This window comes from Hyla sarda, chromosome 7 (genome assembly GCF_029499605.1).
Source record: "Hyla sarda isolate aHylSar1 chromosome 7, aHylSar1.hap1, whole genome shotgun sequence".
In the NCBI taxonomy this organism is placed as follows: Eukaryota; Metazoa; Chordata; class Amphibia; order Anura; family Hylidae; genus Hyla; species Hyla sarda.
The window spans coordinates 99,254,060-99,274,598 of record NC_079195.1 but is presented as its reverse complement, the minus strand read 5'-3'; the positions used below and the strand labels follow the sequence as shown (position 1 = coordinate 99,274,598).

At 45.3% G+C, this 20,539-nt stretch overlaps 1 protein-coding gene and 1 long non-coding RNA gene across 3 annotated transcripts in view; one reads left to right on the top strand and one right to left on the bottom strand.

Annotated features, from left to right (window-relative positions):
• The window catches only part of LOC130282191 (uncharacterized), a 311,154-nt gene that overhangs the window by 14,444 nt on the left and 276,171 nt on the right, over positions 1-20,539 (bottom strand). The gene's annotated exons all lie outside the window — the stretch shown is intronic.
• The window catches only part of LOC130282187 (intelectin-1-like), a 29,798-nt gene continuing 19,204 nt past the window's right edge, over positions 9,946-20,539 (top strand). Inside the window, exon 1 of one of the 2 annotated variants that reach the window (XM_056530192.1) lies at positions 9,946-10,026. The gene's annotated coding sequence lies outside the window, so the exon portion shown is untranslated. The remainder of the gene's footprint in view (positions 10,027-20,539) is intronic. The other variant, XM_056530191.1, reaches the window with a different exon arrangement.

Sequence of the window (20,539 nt, the reverse complement as noted above, 5' to 3'; positions counted from 1 at the left end):
CGTTCTAAGGGAACACCGGATGCCAAACAGAGCTTGTGGGGGTCCCAGCTGAGGGCGCCTGTGATCAGACATCTTATCCCCTATCCTTTGGATAGGGGATAAGATGTCTAGGGGCAGAGTACCACTTTAACAGCGAGTGATTATCATCAGATATATGGTGCCTCTTCTATGGTACAGAGTTAAGTTAGCTTTGAATAAACCATTGACAGCTGCATGGTGTTTTTACATATGACAGATTAGATGACCATGTTTAGTTCTATAGCACCTTTCCCATAATTTAGGTTTATGTGACATTTGTGCACACTATTTGTGCCTTTCTTTTACAATGTAGGCTTACGTTACACTTGAATAAGAAATAAATATTAGTTGTATGCCGCCTTACTAATGGCGTTGTTTTCCTTGATGCCTGAATAAGAGACTACTGCCCATCCTATGAAAACTTTCTGATGACAAAAGCTCACTTTACATTTAAACAAATGTTTATTATTAGTTTCAAAGTATCTCCTCTGTGGTACAGATTTACATACCATTTCCCAAGAGTGACTAGTTACAACTTACCTCTCCTATTACACATGGTTTTGTTTTACCTTTTCAAGAAGTGATAGTTGTTTCTGCAAGGTGCCCCCCTTTTTGGACCATGGCACTAGACTGTTATTAGCCTCTTTTGTCTATACTTCTCACCACTACATGTGAAAGGTCAGGGCATATCCTGTTTCAACTCTTTATGCTTAGTGATTCCTGGGAATATATTGACCACAAAGAAATGGAATGTGTAGATAAATATAACAGGGGATGATTAAAATATTTATTATAATTTTTTTTAACAATTTTTTGTTGCTCTAGCTATTGAATGGTTGCTTTTACAGTACACTTTAATACTATTGTATTCCAGAGTACTTTCAAATTGGTGATCTACTAGTACAGCATGCCAGTGGTAGGCTTTAATGGTTTATTTTATTTGTCAGCCATAGAGGCTTTCAGAAGGCCACTCGGTGCTGATTTGAACTAGGCCAACTATCAGATAATGACTAAAGTACCATGGTCCTTATTAAGGGCGTAAAATGACCAGAATCAGAGGGATCTTTAGTGCCTGTCACCGACAGTGAGTGTCAGCGTCTGATAACAGCCCACATCAGCTGTGTATGGAGCTGGCTTAGCTTCTGAGCCCACTACATACTCTCTAAGCATGCACCTGCCATACACATATGTTGGATGTCACAAGAGGTTTAAACACCTATACAAAATATGCAAATGTTGGCATAGTTTGGCCACATGGAAAAACTGGGATACTTTACACATACACTGATCAGCACTGACTTTAAAAGGAATAAAATTGATTATTCTATCAAAATGGCACCATTGAAGGGGAAATAATAGTCAGTTATTAAGGTTAATATATTGGAAACAGGGAAAATATTTCTCAGCACTGCTTACTGTACTGCCGGGGGGATAAGTAGTGTTGCTATGCATTACTACTTAACTCCTTAGGCTATGTTCACACGGCAGAATTTCTGCACGGAACTCTGCATGGAGTTCTGCATGAAAATTCTGCATGAATTTATAGCTGATTCCCTTCAATGGAATTCCTGTAGTGGAAATTTTGCAGCAGAAATACTGTTGTGTGAAGAGGACAGAGGAATCCCATTGAAGTGTTTTGGCTATAAAATTAATGCAGAATTTTTATTCAGAATTTTCATGTAGAATTCCATGCAGAAATTCTGGCATGTGAACATAGCTTTAGGCCACGTTCATCCGGTGGAAATTCTGCTTATCTGCATGAACTCTGCATCCACATTGTTTCTTTGCAGAATTCCACAGTTTTTATTGTTTGCAGAATCGATGCAGAATTTGTGATTCCGCATGATTCCGCCTCTCAGTAGTTCCGCATGATTCCGCCTCTCAGTAAAAAGATAGACTTTATTTAATTGACCAGTTAGGGTGGTTTCTATGTAAATTCTTCATGAATTCTGCAGAAATCAAGCCTTATTGACTTTGATGGGATTCTGCAGCCGTAGTCGGGAAAAATATAAGACCAGACTTATATTTTTCCGGAGCGCGGAATGACATTGGGTGAATGACATTGTGGAATCCCATTAAAGTTAATGGGCAATACATTTATGGGGGATTCCATGCAGAAAACACATGCGGAATTCCGCACAAAGGTCCACATTTATCATTGTCTTTAGACTGTTTTTTTGTGTCTAAAAAAGGGGCAAAAAAAGAGCAAGCAGGGTTTTTTGTGCTTTTTTTTTGCCCCTTTTGGTTTACACATTTCTGCTGATTTTGAGTTGCAATCCACTGATTTTGGCCATACACATGATATAGAAGGGATTTATCATTGCGCCTTTTTGTAAAAAGGAGCAAAGAAAGTCGCAAAGCCACTGAAAAGTCTCTAAAACTACACCAGCCCAGACATGGTGTAGCTTTTTGGTGTGTGTGTGTAGACAGAAATTTCAGAAAATGTGACCTGCACAAAATTTATCAAATGCTCTTTGACCATTTAATAAATTTGGTGCTCCTACACATTACCAGCACACAAAAAAAGGTGTAAAAAAAAATACTTCACTTACACTGCAATGATAAATGTGGGCCAAAATTTCTGCCATGTGAATCTGGTCTTACACTTCATGGGCCATTCAGGCTGCACCCTTCCCACAGAGTATATTTATTATGCACAGGAGGCCAGATCTATTTTTACTGGCCTGCTAGGCAAATGTGTGTGACAGTTGCTACAACACTGTACTTCTAGACTTGGCTATGGGAAAAGTGAGATAGGCCACTTTGTCACCTTTTTCCCAATTATGTTAGGTGTCTGTATGCTGTGGTTTAATGTGTCTTGCTGACACAGGGGAGTCAGAAGCACAACAAAAACAATAATAAACTACTATCCATTTTACCTGATTTCCCTACATGTCACCATGAAATGTTTGTCCTGTAAACAGTACTTCAAGCCATTTGCTGATCTCACTCCTGGTTAGGTTGGTGCTGAATAATCTAATGGATTACTAGCCCATCTACAAGCGATTGATACTGATTTATCAATTCATAACACAGTTAAGAAACACGATTCCTAGTCTCTATGTCTATGTTTAAAATTTATTGTGACCGATTTTAACCCCCTCTGCCAACTAAACTCAGCACCTTGTTGCAACTTTACCCACTTTAACCCCTTAAAGAGGCACTGTCATTGTGAAAAACGTTTTATATGTTACATAGCTAATAATATGCCTTTTTACAATATAAATCTATTTTTTTTTAAATGTCTATTTTCGCCTGAAATTAAAACTGAACTGAACAGGCAGTGTGGAGTAATCCCGCACTGTAAACAAAGAGAGGGAGCCGGGAAACCACTGCACGGGCCCTACAGTATTAGGCTAACCCCCACCCCCCACCCCACAAGGTAAATGTTGCACAATAGTTCTGCCCCTGTAGAGCAGTGAGAGAGCCTTACTTCGCTGTGAGGCATAGAGGAATCTTCAGCCGAGCTAGATAGCTGTAAAGTCCCTTTGCACCATTTGCACCATAGAGCTCTGTATAGTACAGACTGGCATGAATTAGGTGGATAGACATCAAGGGGCTGCAGTCATTGTCTCCCCTACTTTGGGCACTCCAGCAGCTGCAGAACTATAACTCCACTCTTGCATCTACAGACTGCTTGGGCAATACAGGAGTTGTAATTTTACATTAGCTGGAGGGTCGAAAGTGATGCCTGTACCTACTGTAGTAGAACTCTGTTGCCTGCATCTACTGTGGGGGAACTCTGATACCTGCACTATTGTGGGGAAACTCTGATGCCTGCACCTACTGTGGGGGACCTCTGATGCCTGCACCTACTGTGGGGAAACTCTCTTTCCTGCATCTACTGTGGGGGAACACTGATGCCTGTGGTAGCTACTGTGATGGAACTCCGATTCCTGTAGCTACTGTGCAGGAACTCTGATGCCTGTAGCTACTGTGAGTGGACTCTGATGCCTGTGGTAGCTACTGTGGGGGAACTCTGATGCATGTGGTAGCTATTTCAGGGGAACTCTGATGCCTGTGGTAGCTACTGTGGGAGAACTCTGATGCCTGTAGCTACTGTGGGGGAACTCTGATGCCTGTAGCTACTGTGGGGGGAACTCTGATGCCTGCACCTATTGTGGGGGAACTCTGATGCCTGCACATACTGTGGGGGAATTCTGATGCCTGTGGTAGCTACTGTGGGGGGACTCTGATGGTGGTAGCTACTGTGGGGGAACTATGATGCCTGTGGTAGCTACAGTGGGGGAACTATGATTGCTATGGTAGCTACTGTGAGGAAATCTGATGCATGTGGTAGCTACTCTAGAGGAACTCTGAGGCCTGTGGTAGCTTCTGTGGTGGAACTCCGATGCCTGTGGTAGCTGCTTTGGGGGAACTCTGATGCCTGTGGTAGCTGCTGTGGGGGAACTATGATGCCTGTAGCTACTGTGGGGGAACTCTGATGCCTGTTTTAGCTACTGTGGGGAACTCTGATGTCTGTGGTAGCTACTGTGGGGGAACTCTGATGCTTGTGGTAGCTACTGTGCGGGAACTCTGATGGTGATAGCTACTGTGGAGGAACTCTGATGCCTGCATCTACTGTGGGGAAACTCTAATGCCTGTGGTAGCTACTGTGGTGGAACTTTAATGCCTGTGGTAGCTACTGTGGGGGAATTCTAATGCCTGTGGTAGCTACTGTGGGGGAACTCTGATGTTTGTAGCTACTGTGGGGGAACTCTGATGGTGGTAGCTACTGTTTGGGAACTTTGATGCCTGTGTTAGCTACTGTGGGGAACTCTGATGCCTTTGGTAGCTACTGTGGGGGAACTCTGATGCCTGTGGTAGCTACTGTGGGGGAACTCTGATGCGTGCATCTACTGTGGGGGAACTCTGATGCCTGTGGTAGCTACTGTGGGGGAACTCTGATGGTGATAGCTACTGTGGGGGAACTCTGATGCCTGCATCTACTGTGGGGAACTCTGATGCCTGATGTAGCTACTGTGGGGGAACTCCAATTCCTGTAGCTACTGTGCAGGAACTCTGATGCCTGTAGCTACTGTGGGTGGACTCTGATGCCTGTGGTAGCTACTGCAGGGGAACTCTGATGACTGTGGTAGCTACTGTGGGAGGACTCTGATGCCTGTAGCTACTGTGGGGGAACTCTGATGCCTGTGGTAGCTACTGTGGGGAAACTCTGATGCCTGTAGCTACTGTGGGGGAACTCTGATGCCTGCATCTACTGTGGGGGAACTCTGATTCCTGTAGCTACTGTGCAGGAACTCTGATGCCTGTAGCTACTGTGGGTGGACTCTGATGCCTGTGGTAGCTACTGTGGGGGATCCCTGATGCCTGTGGTAGCTACTGCAGGGGAACTCTGATGCCTGTAGCTACTGTGGGGGGAACTCTGATGCCTGTGGTAGCTACTGTGGGGGAACTCTGATGCCTGATGTAGCTACTGTGGGGGAACTCTGATGCCTATGGTAGCTACTGTGGGGGAACTCTGATGCCTGTGGTAGCTACTGTGGGGGAACTCTGATGCCTGTAGTAGCTTCTGTGGTGGAAATCTGATGGTGGTAGCTACTGTGGGGAAACTTTGATGACTGCACCTATTGTGGGGGAACTCTGATGTCTGCACCTACTGTGGGGGAACTCTGATGCCTTTGGTAGCTACTGTGGGGGAACCCTGATGTCTGTGGTAGCTACTGTGGGGGGACTCTGGTGGTAGCTACTGTGGGGGAACTTTGATGTCTGTGGTAGCTACTGTGGGGGAACTCTGATGCCTGTGGTAGCTATTGTGGGGGAACTTTGATGCCTGTGGTAGCTACTGTGGGGAACTCTGATGCCTGTGGTAGCTACTGTGGGGGAACTCTGATGCATGTGGTAGCTACTGTGGGGGAACTCTGATGCCTGTGGTAGCTACTGTGGGGGAACTCTGATGCATGTGGTAGCTACTGTGGGGGAACTCTGATGCCTATGGTAGCTACTGTGGGGGAACTCTGATGCCTGTGGTAGCTATTGTGGGGGAACTCTGATGGTGGTAGCTTCTGTGGGGGAACTCTGTTGGTGGTAGCTACTGTGGGCGAACTCTGATGTCTGTAGTAGCTCCTGTGGGGGAACTCTGATGCCTGTGGTAGCTACTATGGGGAAACGCTGATGCCTATGGTAACTACTGTGTGGGAACTCTGATATCTGTGGTAGCTACTGTGGGGGAACTCTGATGCCTGTGGTAGCTACTGTGGTGGAACTCTGATGCCTGATGTAGCTACTGTGGGGGGAACTCTGATGCCTGTAGCTACTGTGGGGGAACTCTGGTGGTGTGGTATGGGGTGGCTGCCTGATAAGGCAGCAAGGGTACAGGGGAACTCTGATGTTTGTAGCTACTGTGGAGGAACTCTGATGCCTATGGTAGCTACTGTGGGGGAACATTGATGCCTGTGGTAGCTACTGTGGGGGAACTCTGATGCCTGTTGTAGCTACTTTGGGGGACTCTGATGCCTGTGGCAGCTACTGTGGGGGAACTTTGATGCCTGTGGTAGCTACTGTGGGGGAACTTTGATACCTGTTGTAGCTACTGTGGGGGAACTCTGATGTCTGTGGTAGCTACTGTGGGGGAACTCTGATGCCTGTAGCTACTGTGGGGGAACTCTGATGCCTGCACCTACTTTGTGCTAACTCTGCTGCCTGTGCCTATTGTGAGGGAACTCCGATGCCTGTACCTCTTGTGGGGGAAGTCTTATGCCTGTAGCTACTGTGGGGAAACTTAGGTGCTGTTTCAAAACTACAAGTCCCTCTCTGGCAGGACAGCAAAACGTTGTGTGGGCATGCTGGGAGTTGTAGTTTGTAGTTTTGCAACAACTGGAGTACAATGTTTGTAAAACTCTGTGCTAGAGCTGTGTATTATACAGCGTTGTGCCTCCTTCTCTTTTAAAACTACAAAGTAAAGATGTGCGGTCATGCTGGTAGTTGTAGTTCTGCAACAGCAAGAGGCACACAGCTGGAGGCAACACTGTGTTTTACACTGCACCTCCAGTTTTTGCACAACTACAACCCCCCTCATGTCGGGACAGCAAAAGGTTGTGCAAGCATGCTGGGGGTTGTGGTTTTGCAACAGCTGGAGGCAAAACTGTTCTAAGACAGTGCTTTACAAATACTGCACCTGTAGCTGTTAAAAAAAAAGTACAACTACAAGCATGCTGGGACAGCCACAGGTCATGAAAACATGATGGGAGTTGTAATTTTGCAACAGCTAGAGGCACAATGTTTGTAAAACTGTATTAGAACTGTGTGCAAATCATCTGTTGCAAAACCACAACTCCCAGAATCCCAGGACATCCAAAGGTTGTGTGGGCATGCTGGGATTTATAGTTTTTCAACAGCTGGGGATACAATGTTTGTAAAACTCTGTTTTAGAGCTGTGTATTCTCCAGCTGTGTGCCTCCATCTCTTGCAAAACTACAGAGAAATGATGTGTGAGCATGCTGGGAGTTGTAGTTTTGCAACAGCTGGAGGCAACACTGCTCTAACACAATTCTTTACAAACACTGCACCTTTAGTTGTTACAAAACTACAACTCCCAGCATGCTCAAATAGTCAAAGCTTTCTCTGACTCCATAATGACAAAGAAGCTGATCAGATATTCAGAAGTCTGTGAAAGATGAATGACACACATAGTGACAGCTATGTTGATTAGCATCCAGCTTTACTAGGAGAAGATAAAACAGATAGAAATGTATTCAGAAAAATGCTGTACTTTTAGCTATAAAATCCTTGCACTAATTTTATAAAGATATATTCTTATACATTTTTTTTATCCTGTTATGAACACACTGTATTGTCTCAGGAATACTGCAGGCAAGCTCCAAGCATCTTCCTCTGTGTAACATGTACAGCATGAAACCAGAGGGGAAAGGGTTACAGAGTAGAGTAGAGTGATTGGCTGACTGCCCAGGCTCGCTCCTAGACTCAGAGCAGCAGATAAATGCTATTTGTTCTGGATATATAGGTCCTAGACACATAAAAATCATTTACATGATCAGGATCAGGCACTGAGTAACATACATTTTTTTTTTTTTGGCACTATGACAGGTACGCTTTAAGGATCAGTTTTTTTTTTTTTTGTATTTGCACTTTCATATTGTTCACCTCACCTTCTAAAAATCAGAACGCTTTCAATTTTGGACATACAGACTTATGAGGGCTTGTTTTTTGCGCCATCAATTGTACTTTGTAATGACATCAATCATTTCACCCATACACTTATGGTGAAACCAGAAAAAAATGATTTGTGGGTCAAAATTGGAAAAAAATGCTATTTTGTAACTTTTGGGGGCTTATGATTCTACGTAGTGGACTTTTTGGTAAAAAATTACACCATATATTTATTCTGTAGGTCCATACGGTTACAAAGATACCCAATTTATACATTTTTTTATCTTACTACTTTAAAAAAAATTATAACTACATTCACCAAATTTAGTATGTTTAAAAGAGTCATCTTCTGACCCCTATCATTTTTTTATTTTTGCATATATGGGGTGGTATGAGGGCTATGATTTTTTGGGCCTTGACCTGAAGTTGTTATCGGTACCATGAATGTTTTGATGGGACTTTTTGATGGCTTTTTATAAATTTTTTAGGGTATACAAAGTGACCAAAAATACGCAATTTTGGACATTGGAATTATTTTACGTGTACGCCATTGACCGTGATTCAAACTTTTATTCTAGAAGGGGGTTAAATCACATTTATTAACTTTTTAACTTTTTTAAAACCTTTTTTTAGTCACTATATGGGACTATTATATGCAATCCTTTGATTGCATACACTGAACCTACACTGCCATAGCATAGCATTGCTCAGTGTTATCTGTGCTCGATTGCTCAAGCCTGGATTTCAATGAAATGCGGATGGGACAACAGGAAGGAAGGTAAGTACCCTCCTGCTGTCCTCTCAGCTGTTTGGGGCACCGCAATTTCACCACGGCGGTCCCAAACAGCTCCACTGAGCTAACCGGCAGTATTTTCTCTCGGAATCAACTTTGATTGTGGCGTGTAAAGGGTTAATACCGGACATCAGCCCAATCGTTGATGTTCGGTATTAGCCGCGGGTGCTGGCTACTGATAGCAACCGGGACCCCGCAGGTACAAAGCACGCTCAGCTCCTAAGCGGGCTTCACATAACGGGAGCAGGCCACGAGCGTAAATATACGCCCGTGGTCATTAAAGAGTTAACCACCACAAGTCACTGATTCTTGTTATTGTGGTAGCCCTTGGGGGGGTTATGGTGGTGGTGGTATGGTATCGGTATATGAGGGGTTAATATTAACCCTGTCACTCGTGACGCCAGGGTGAGGGCTGGTATTACTGAGGCATAGCTTCAGCCTATCGCCGCCCTTCCCAGAAACGACAGGCGTATGCAGGTAATGACTGAAGGTCCACACTGGAGTTAAAATTGAACTGAAGTAAACTTTACTCTTGAACTTGCGGTACATTCAGAATACAATTACAGTCTCTGCAATACACTTCTATAGACTTCAATGACTGACAGTTGCTGCGGACCTTGCGTCTTTTGCAGGTTAATAGAATCAAGGTAATTGGTGCGTGGATCCGTCCGTATTTAGGGGTAGATTAGGTCCGATGGTCCCGCAGAGTGCCTGGGGATTGATACACTCTAAATTTGCTAAGGATCGGCCATGGCTGCGAGGCTTGGGCCCAATTCACGGTTTTTAGCAGCGCAGGTTCTATAGAGAGATGTTGCTCGCTTGGCAACCCAGGAACAAAGAGAGCTAAAATGGCTGCCGCATCCCTTATATGGACAGGGGGCGGAGCCTAATTTGATAGGTCCAAGGTCAGCTGTCACTCACCGTCACACAGGCTTCTGGGTGATCATCTGACTTCCTATACAGGTCCTATATACATAATAAAACAAAACAAGGCTAGAAATACCAAAGTGAGGCCTGGAACGCATCCAGAGTGAGGCTTGGAACGCATCACATGACCCGAAGGCCCTGCGAAGCCATGGAAACAAGTAATTAACCATTTATTTACATATACTATCCTATTTACATTATTAACCTATGCATAAATTAGAGATTTATACACTAGAATAGAGGCGACTAGGGGTAGACTGGCTAAGGCTGGGTTCACGTATCAACTTCTCAACATAATCAGACCACAGGTGTGCACGTAATGGGTGGCTTCCCTATGTCTATCTCAGGGCTCCGTCTCCTGAGTGTAGTAAACCATATGTATAGAAATAGACATAGACTGGGAATTGCACTTAAAAAGTTCTTTATCTCCAAATTCATCCATGTACAAAACAGTAGAGAGATATACAGAACATAATCACCCGGTGCTCAATAGACTGCTCAGAGGTTATTCCACTCGGAGATGTTGAGAAAGGGAGGAGACTCCTGAAACGTCCAGCAGCTCGCATGCCAGCGAGCGTTTCCACACCCCCTCAGAATTAGCGTCCACATGGCCAGGAACACACCGTCCAGCAAGCAGCAAGTCTGGGATGGAAGGTTCTGAAGACATCGAGTGGAATAACCTCTGAGCAGTCTATTGAGCACCGGGTGATTATGTTCTGTATATCTCTCTACTGTTTTGTACATGGATGAATTTGGAGATAAAGAACTTTTTAAGTGCAATTCCCAGTCTATGTCTATTTCTATACATAAGGCTGGGTTCACACCACGTTTTGTTAAATACGGTCCCCGTATACGGCTGGGAGGAGGGTGGGCGATGCTTAATCGCGGCGCTTGCACTCAGCCGTATTCGGGAACCGTATTTAATGTATGTCTATGAGCCGACCGGAGTGAACCGCAGCCTCAGGTCGGCTTCGTTTTCGGCCGTATGCGGTTTCCCGACCGTAGGCAAAAACGCGGTCGACCACGTTTTTGCCTGCGGTCGGGAAACCGCATACGGCCGAAAATGAAGCCGACAGGAGGCCGCGGTTCACTCCGGTCGGCTCATAGACATACATTAAATACGGTTCCCGAATACGGCTGAGTGCGGGCGCCGCGATTAAGCACAGCCCACCCTCCTCTCAGCCGTATACGGGGACCGTATTTAACAAAACGTGGTGTGAACCCAGCCTTAGAGGGATCCCTAAGTCTTAGAGACTCTGGCTATGGGGACCCATAAATAAACAAGTACCGTATAGAATGCGGTACTGGGACACCACATTATCATATGTCTGGATGGAATACTGCCCTATGCACATTGGGGGGAGATTTATGTGCAGAGGAAAATGTAACTAGTTGCCTATAACAACCAATCTTATTGCTTCTTATTGGCTGCTATGGGCAACTGAACAACTTTTACACTTCACAGATTTTAATAAATCTCCCCCTTTATATGAAAATCTGTACATAATGCTTGAAGCACCTATTCATCACAGTGGAGTGCCTTTTCTTATCTACAGGAGCCTAGGGATTAAGGAAACCTTTTTTGAAAAACTGAAATTGCAGTTATAATAAAAGGCCAATTGTAAATATTAGAAAAAATATGACACTTTTTATTATCTTTTTTCGTAAGACCAAAGAATTATGGTCATTTTGACTAAATAAACCAAATGAACAAAGTATGTACGATATTGTAAGTCAAATCAAACAAAAGCAGTCTTTGTGTATAGTAAGTGTATTCACACTAGCATAGAACATTTCTACAGAAGTGACTTGTCAAGAAAATCTGGTATTTTAAGAAGTAGATAACAATTGTTAGATACAAAATAAAGCAAATGCTGTTACTGCCTCTCCATCCAAGATATACACTTTAAAGTGTTTGTCTACCAGCAATGAATGGTGTACTGGACAGTGTAATGCCAACGCATTAGAGATTAATACCATGCCACTACTGATACCCCTTTGAAGTTTTCTTTTCATAACTTCCTTATACAACCTTCCACATGCTTTGCATGATTTGTTTGCTTGTGTGCCTTAAAAGTAGTCATTGTCCCCTATAAACAGTGTGGAGGGAGCTTATGAACAAAGTATGCCGGTTTTCTGGCATCAACAAGTTGCAAATTTTGGTGCAGGTCCTTTTTACCATTTTATGACGTGTTCACCAAGTGTGAAGGCTTAGCATAAAGTGGAATGGCTTGGTGAAAAGTTTTGTGGCTTTCCACATCCTCCAGAATTACTACAGTTTACACCAAGCACATGTAGATTTCAGTCTGAGGCAAATGTGAAGCTACAAGATGCTTCTGATTTATTAAGAAGACTGCACCTCTTTAGGAGCAGAATACTGCCTTTCTGATTAGCTAATGACCAGAGTCTTTAGTAAATCTGCCCCTATGTGTGGGTCCCTATTGTAAATCAGCCCCAATAGATGTGGGCCCCTATTACTATATGTTTTTTCAAGAACAGGAAGGAAAAACATAACATTATTAGTCTGGAGATAAAAAAGAAAAAAAAAGTGCTTACTGAGCTTACCAAGCTGCTAGACTAGGCTTTTTGAAAGAAAACATGGTCCCAACAAGAGTAGCCAACTGAAACAATGGAAAAGATAATGAGGGTTCGTCCACAAACAACAACACATTTCTGCTGCACCATGGAAATTCCTTGGTAAATCCACAGCAAAAACGTACATGGGTTACATATGGATTTTGCCATTCATTGCTTTCATTGAAGGAGTGATTTCCAAGGTGAAAATTTACTGCATTTATGCACAATTCACAGATTGTCCTAAGTTTTTGACACATGTGGCATTTTCAAAACACCATCAAAAAGGTGTTGGTGTTGAATCTGCAGGGAATAATTTTGGTATGGGGTGTGATGCAGGTCAGATGGAATTACCCTAGGGGCAGATGGCATTAACCCCTTGTATTTGTGACGCCTGGGCATGTTTTATCCTCAAAATCACCCGAAGATATACCGGGGTTAGGCACGGGGGCAATAATGACTCCAACGCCAAGTTATGGACAATGGTAGCTTTACTGAGTGACAGATGGTACAGTCTATAAAGTGTAGCCAGCCCACAGAGGTGACCGGTCACTTCAGAGACCGCAAGGGCTTGCTATTACTTACAGTGGTTTTGGACAATTTAGTGTAGGCCACGTTGACTTGACAATAGATGACAGTGACTGACTTGACTTGACTGAAGACAGACGAAGCTATGACTTTAGCTTACCTGTAGCTTGTGGCTGCAGACTTGACTTGAGGCCTCCTATAACTCCAGACACACTTTTAGGCTGCACCTCAGCAAAGACTCAGGAACTAAGAGAGAGAAGAGACTCCTCCCAGAGCTTTTATGTCACCTGGTCACTGATACCTCCTGAGTAACAATCACATGACAACTCACATGAAAACTGGTGATCACACGTTAACCTTTCTTAAAGATACAACATTCTTATATACATAACACAGGGGATAATATACAATTACGGTAGAACAGATGCAGGGGGACCCAGAGGACACTGCAGGGAGGCTGCCTGACAGGGCAGCAAGGGTACGGGGTAACAACTCCCATCAGGGCAACCACAAACTCACCCTCTGAACCCCTTAAGGGTGCACGGTTTTTCAGTTTTTGCACTTTCGTTTTTTCCTCCTTACCTTTTAAAAATCATAACCCTTTCATTTTTCCACCTAAAATTCCATATTATGGCTTATTTTTTGCGTCACCAATTCTACTTTGCAGGGACATTAGTCATTTTACCCAAACATTCACGGCAAAACGGAAAAAAAAAATCATTGTGCGACAAAATCGAAAAAAAAAACGCCATTATGTAAATTTTGGGGGCTTCTGTTTCTATGCAGTGCATATTTCAGTAAAAATGACACCTTATCATTATTCTGTAGGTCCATACAGTTAAAATGATACCCTACTTATATAGGTTTAATTTTGTCGTACTTCTGGAAAAAATCCTAATTACATGCAGGAAAATGTATACGTTTAAAAATGTCCTCTTCTGACCCCTATAACTTTTTTATTTTTCCACATACAGGGCAGTATGAGGGTTAATTTTTTGTGCTGTGATCTGAAGTTTTTACCGGTACCATTTTTGCTTTGATCGGAATTTTTGATCACTTTTTATTCATTTTTTAATGGTATAAAAAGTGACCAAAAATACGCTTTTTTGGACTTTGGAATTTTTTTTACTTGTACGCCATTGACCGTGCGGTTTAATTAACGATATATTTTTATAGTTTGGACATTTACGCACGCGACGATATCACATATGTTTATTTTTATTTTTATTTACACTGTTTTATTTTTTTTTATGGGAAAAGCGGGGTGATTCAAACTTTTATTAGGGAAGGGGTTAAATGACCTTTATTAACACTTTTTTTTTACTTCTTTTTGCAGTGTTATAGGTCCCATAGGGACCTATAACACTGCACACACTGATCTCTCATGCTGATCACTGGCGTGTACTAACACGCCTGTGATCAGTGTTATCGGCGATTGACTGCTCCTGCCTGGATGTCAGGCACTGAGCAATCATTCATCGATCGGACACCGAGGAGGCAGGTAAGGGCCCTCCCAGTGTCCTGTAAGCTGTTCGGGACACCGCGATTTCACCGTGGCGGTCCCAAACAGCCCGACTCAGCAGCTGGGTTACTTTCACTTCAGACGCGGCGGTCAGCTTTGATTGCCGCGTCTGAAGGGTTAATACAGAGCATCACCGTGATTGGTGATGTCCTGTATTAGCCGTGGGTCCCGGCCGTTGATAGCCGCCGGGACTGACCCGATATGCCACGGGGACGCCGCGTGACCCCGCGGCATATTGCGGGAGCCGGTGGAGGACGTACATATACGTCCTTCGTCGTTAAGGGGTTAAACACAGCCGTCCTCAGCGCCCAGCCCCGGAGGGCGGACAACTGGAAGTGGCCACTGGGGCCTAGATGGACAGTTCCTGGGGCATTATTGTTGAATGTCCTTCACAGGTCTGAATAAAAAAAACTGAGACGAGTCCACGTAGCATTTTTCTTTCAATAATGGCACATAAACATGTGGGATTCATTACGCTTATAACTACACTTTTATCACATTAAATATACTTTGAGTTGGATCAGACTGCCTGAGGCTCTCTACCTGATGCCTTAGCTACTGGGGCCCCTCGGCACTGACCACTTCTCCCCAGAACTCTATACATGTTTTTATATAACATACCAGTGTTACCTGCAGAAACTCTGTCGCTCTACGTGCTTTATTTATATTTGCAGGGGAACCCTCTGACCGGGAGTACCCTGTATACGTGGACAGGAAAAATGTTGGACAGGTGAATTATGGACTGGAAATATATATGTTAGATACAGTCCTAACTAGGCATTTGACTAGCTTACATAATGCATTGTGTAAGCTGACTAAATTAGACTATGTGTCATACTGACAACTTTGTACACAGCACTACCATTATTCCTTATACTTAGCTGGTAGTTGTCAAGGCAGTGAGGTAGTGGCTAGAGATGAGTGAATTGAAGCTCACAAACGCGAATCGAATTTCAGGAAACAAAGGATTTTTACTGCAGCTGCAGGCATTAACATCCCAGTCACTTTCTTCGGCATAGTATTACAGAGAGGGGCAGATAGCTGTGTGTTGCCTCAGAAATTTCAACAAGCTGCCTTAACTTCATAAACCTTAGAAGAGGAGGCAGGAATAATTTTTCAGTGTCTTTGTTCCACAAAAAAATCATCTGCTGGTTTTACTAGTCTGTAGATGGTATAATACACAGCAGTCCATTCCTAATAGTCTTTGACAGAGTGCAATTTTGTGTTTAGTACATAGCTTTATTGGTTGCAGCACTGTTGTGTACTGCTGGTGTTTTACAAAAATATGTTTTTTAAGGGTACTGTAGCGCATTTTTCTGCCCTCATAAGTGCATACCGCAGACATACATCTAAGTAGTGTGCTATTTTGTACCTGTTAATCTGTCAAGGACCTACAAACTGTGAAAGGACAGACAAAAGTTATCACCAGCTGGTGTTTTACAAAAATAGGAATACTGGAGTTTTTAGTAATACTGTAGTGCATTTTTCTGCCCTCATCAGTGCACACAGCATACGTACATCTAAGCAGTGTACTAATTAGTACCTGTTAATCTGTAAATGGCCTAGATACTGTGAAAGGACAGATAAAAGTAATCACCGGCTGGTGTTTTACAAAAATACAGAATTTTTAGGTGTACTGTAGCACATTTTTCTGCCCTCAACAGTGCATACCGCATACGTTCATCTAAGTAGTGTACTATTTTGTACCTGTTATTCCTGTTAAGGGCCTATTGTACTCCCCTCATATACGCACTATGTATGTAATGCAGAGAAGTTCCAGAACGTGTACAGAGGAGTGGCAGAGGCCTAAATCCTTCAGGCAGAGGTCGCAGCAGACTAGGGTCGAGTGGCAGCAGGATTTGCAGCGAGAGGCCTGAGCTCTTGTTATCAGCTAGCGGTCGTGTCTCGACCAGTAACCCATCTGCCGTCCACTTCATCACAAGTGAGGCTGGGTTCACATCACGTTTTTTCCCATACGGGAGCTCATACAGCAGGGGAGAGCTAAAAACTTTCGCTCCTGTATCCTGCTGTATGCGGTCCCATATGTAATTCATTTCAATGTGCCGAACGGAGTGAACCGGTCAGCTCATTGTTCCCCTATGCGGTTTTCTACCGTACTTAAAACTGTAGTCAACCACGGATGTAGGTCCGGTAGAAAACCGCATACAGGGAAAAATGAGCCGATCGGTTCACTCCGGTTGGCTCATTGAATTAAATTACATACGGGACCACATACAGCAGGATACGGGAGAGCAAGTTTTTAGCTCTCCCCTGCCGTATGCGCTCCCGTATGGGGAAAAACGTGATGTGAACCCAGCCTGACATCTGACACCCCCGGTCAACAGTCGGTGGGTTTCTCAGACACAACCCTTAGTTGGCATGGCCCGGGAGCAGTCCCTGTCCTCACATTGCCTCTGTCCTGTGCTGTTCCCTCCCCTACAGAAGTATCTAATGCTGTGGGTTCAGCTCCACTATTCACTGAGGACGATCTAAAAGAGGACAGTCAGCAGCTACTGCCCAGCCAAGAAGTGGAGGAGACTACCACCGCTTCCTCCGCTAGGTGGGCAAGTAGAGGAGAGTGACGTGGGAGGCGGTGTTGCCAGAGTTCAGGGTCCTGAAGCAGACACTGTTGAGGAACCTGAGGAGGACATCAGTGACGTGAAGACACTTGTTGATGATGATGAAGCTAGCAATTAGGAGCCGGGTGCAGAAGGGGCTTCATCAGGAGTGAGAGAGTTGAAGGTTGCCCATGAGGCAACAGCTGAGCCAGTAATGCGGTAGCATGGTTGGCAGTCAGCATGGTGGCAGAAGTGGAAATTCTGAAGCCAAACGTGCCCTGGGGAGACCACCTGTTTCGCGCCAGCCTACCTTCCCGGGAGGTAGTGGAAAAGGGGCTTCTGGAGACGGCGGCAGTAGCAGTCAATTAGTGCGGACTGTTGGTGGGAAAGCAGTTTTTCATCAAGCATCCGGAGGAGGTTCACATAGCCACATACAAGACATGTCGGCAGATGGTGAAGCGAGTCCCAATGTTGGCACCATGACCCTGCGTCAATATGTGCTTTGCCACCATAAAGCGGCCTGGGAGAACCGTGGCTCCGATGTTGTGGTCCAGCCTGCTGCAGCACCCAGTGGCACGCCGATCCCTCTTTCAGCCAGCCAAGGCTCCACCACCTCAGCCGAAGGGAGCTGTGTGTCATACCCTCCTTCTGTCGCTCCAGATGTTCCTGCTCCTCCTCTTTTAGTCAGCCATTCTGCCAACAATCCATACGTGAAGCCATGTCCAAGAGACAACAGTATGAGCCCACTCATCCAACGGTGCAGAAGCTGAATGTGCTCCTGTCTAAGTTGCTGGTGCTGCAGTCCCTCCCTTTTCAAGTGGTGGACTCTGCACCTTTCAGAGAACTGATGGCTTGTGCCGAGCTGAGGGTGAGAGTGCCAAGCCGTCATTTCTTTGTGAAGAAGGCAGTACCAGCCCTGCACAATTTTGTGGAAGAGAAGGTGGTCCAGTCCTTGAGCCTGTCGGTGTGTATCAAAGTGCAAGGCAGCACTGACGTGTGGATCTCTAACTACGGTCAGGGACAATACATGTCCTTTACGGCTCACTGGGTGAATGTGGTTCCTGCCCAGCCACAACCCCAACTTGGACAGGTCATGCCGCTTCTTCCTCCACTCTCTCAGCCCGTTGGTCCTGTGACAGTGTGCAACTCCGCCTCCTCATCCTCCACCATGTCCTCAGCCTCCACTGCCCAGACAAGTCTCAGTGGTCCTTCAGCATACCATGTGTGCAGGGCATGGCGGTGTCACGCTGTCCTTCACATGGTTTGCCTTGGTGAAAAGAGTCACACGGGAGGGACTGCTAAAAGTCATTGGTAAAGAAATCGGATGCATGACTTAATCCACGAAAACTGAAAATGGGAACCATGGTGACTGACAATGGGATAAACATATTGTATGCTCTGCGACTGGGAAGGTTGAGCCATGCACCCTGCATGGCACACCTATTCAATCTGGTTGTGAAGCAGTTCCTGAAGTGTTCCCCCCCTTTGCAAGGCATCCTTACAATGGGAAGGAAACTTTGCATGCACCTCAGGCACATAGGGGTACTCCCCTGTGTAACTTCAATGTGAACCAGTGGCAGCTCATAGGTGACATTATTAGTAAGTCACCAGGATTACGGGTTGAACAACGTCATTCCACTGCTTCTTTTCTTAGAAAACGTGTTGGAAACGAAGACTGGTCAGGTCACTGGAGACGTGGCGCCTGTGGGGCCTGAACTGGAGGAGGAGGAGGAGGGGAGGGGCACAGTGGAACAAAGTTTAGGTTTTGCCAAATGGCCATTTTTTCTAGTAATCTGACAGGAGAGGAGGAGCAGGAGCAGCCAGAGGAGCAAGAGGGTTTTGAGGAAGGCGAGACAGAGGACCCAGATACACCATGGCAGTATGCAGTGGAGATGGAGGCAGGGAGTCCCTCCGAGTCACTTGCACAATGCATGCTCACCTGCTTGCGTATTGACAGCCAAATTGTCACCATTCGGCGGCGGGATGACTTCTGGATCTCCACCTTATTGGACCTTTGTTACCGCCAAAAAATAGGGGCCCTTTTTACACCTACTCAGAGGCAGGACAAAATTACTTACTACAGAGGCATCCTATGTAGTCAGTTGGCAGATGCCTATCGGCACCATCGTCCATCCTCTCGCAGGTTTGAATCAGGGGCCCCCTGCGCTCACCTTCCACTGCCATGGCTGCTGGGGAGGGGAGGGCCTGAGTCTACAGTCGCTGATGAGTAGCTTTCTTCACCCACATAGTGAAGGAACTCATCAGCAGCAGGTAGACCTGGAGCAGGACCTGAACCAGCAGGTGCCTGGAGCAGGACCTGAACCAGCAGGTGGTGGCATACCTTGACAGATCCGCTGGACTTCTGGGCAGCCAAACTTGATTTGTGGCCGCAACTAGCAGAGTTTTCCCTGGAAAGTGTGGCATCAGAGCGGGTGTTTAGTGCCGCGGGGGCCATAGTCACCCCAAGGAGAACTCGTCTGTCCACTAAAAATGTGGAGAGACTGACCATTGTGAAGATGAATCAGGCATGGATCAGCCAGGATTTCCAACCACCAATGCCTGATGCATGAGAGTAGATTGACCATGGTGCCACACCAACACTTCACAAATATGGATAGTGCCAAACAGATTTAAGGCGCTGCTCCCCAGTTACACTCTTCGACATCATACCTATTTTCTCCCACCTTTGTTACCGGGTACTGGTATTGCCAGCCACCGCACCACTCTGTCACCGGGTCACTTTCAGGACTCCTGATGCTGCTGCTTCTGCCACCTCCAGGCTGTCTCATTCAGCCACTATATGGTCTCTTCTCATGCTTCAGCCAACTCTAGGCTGTGTCATTCAACCACTATATGGTCTCCTCATTCTTCAGCCACCTCCAGGCTGTGCCATTCATCCAATATATGGTTTACTGATGCTTCAGCCAGCTACAGTCTGTGTCATGCAGCAACTACATGGTTTAGTGATGCTGCTGGGCCTAGGACATTACCTATATATGTCTATGGTAGCACAAGGTACCATAGATCTTCAATGGAAATTTCAAAATTCATCTTTTATTCTTAAAGATTGTGAGGCCCTATTGTCTCCTCATCTGCCGCCAACTCCAGGCTGTGCCATTCAAACACTATATGGTCTCCCCATGTTGCCACAAACTCCAGGCAGTCATTCAGCCACTATATGGTCTCCTCATACTGATGCCACCTCCAGGATGTCTCATTCAGCCACTATATGGTCTCTTTTCATGCTTCAGCCAACTCCAGACTGTGCCATTCCCGTCGCTATGCACGTGGCTCCTATTGTATGACAGGATGGCGGGTCGTGGCGACGTGATGAAGACGACGGAGAGCGACGGCGATGCAGGGGATCCCGAAGAGCATGGTCTGGAGCATCTGGACAAGTAAGTGATCGTCACCGGACCACACGGGGCACCTTAAACGGCTATCCGGTGGCAGCTGAAGCAGTCTGCGCTGCCGGATAGCGGTTTATGC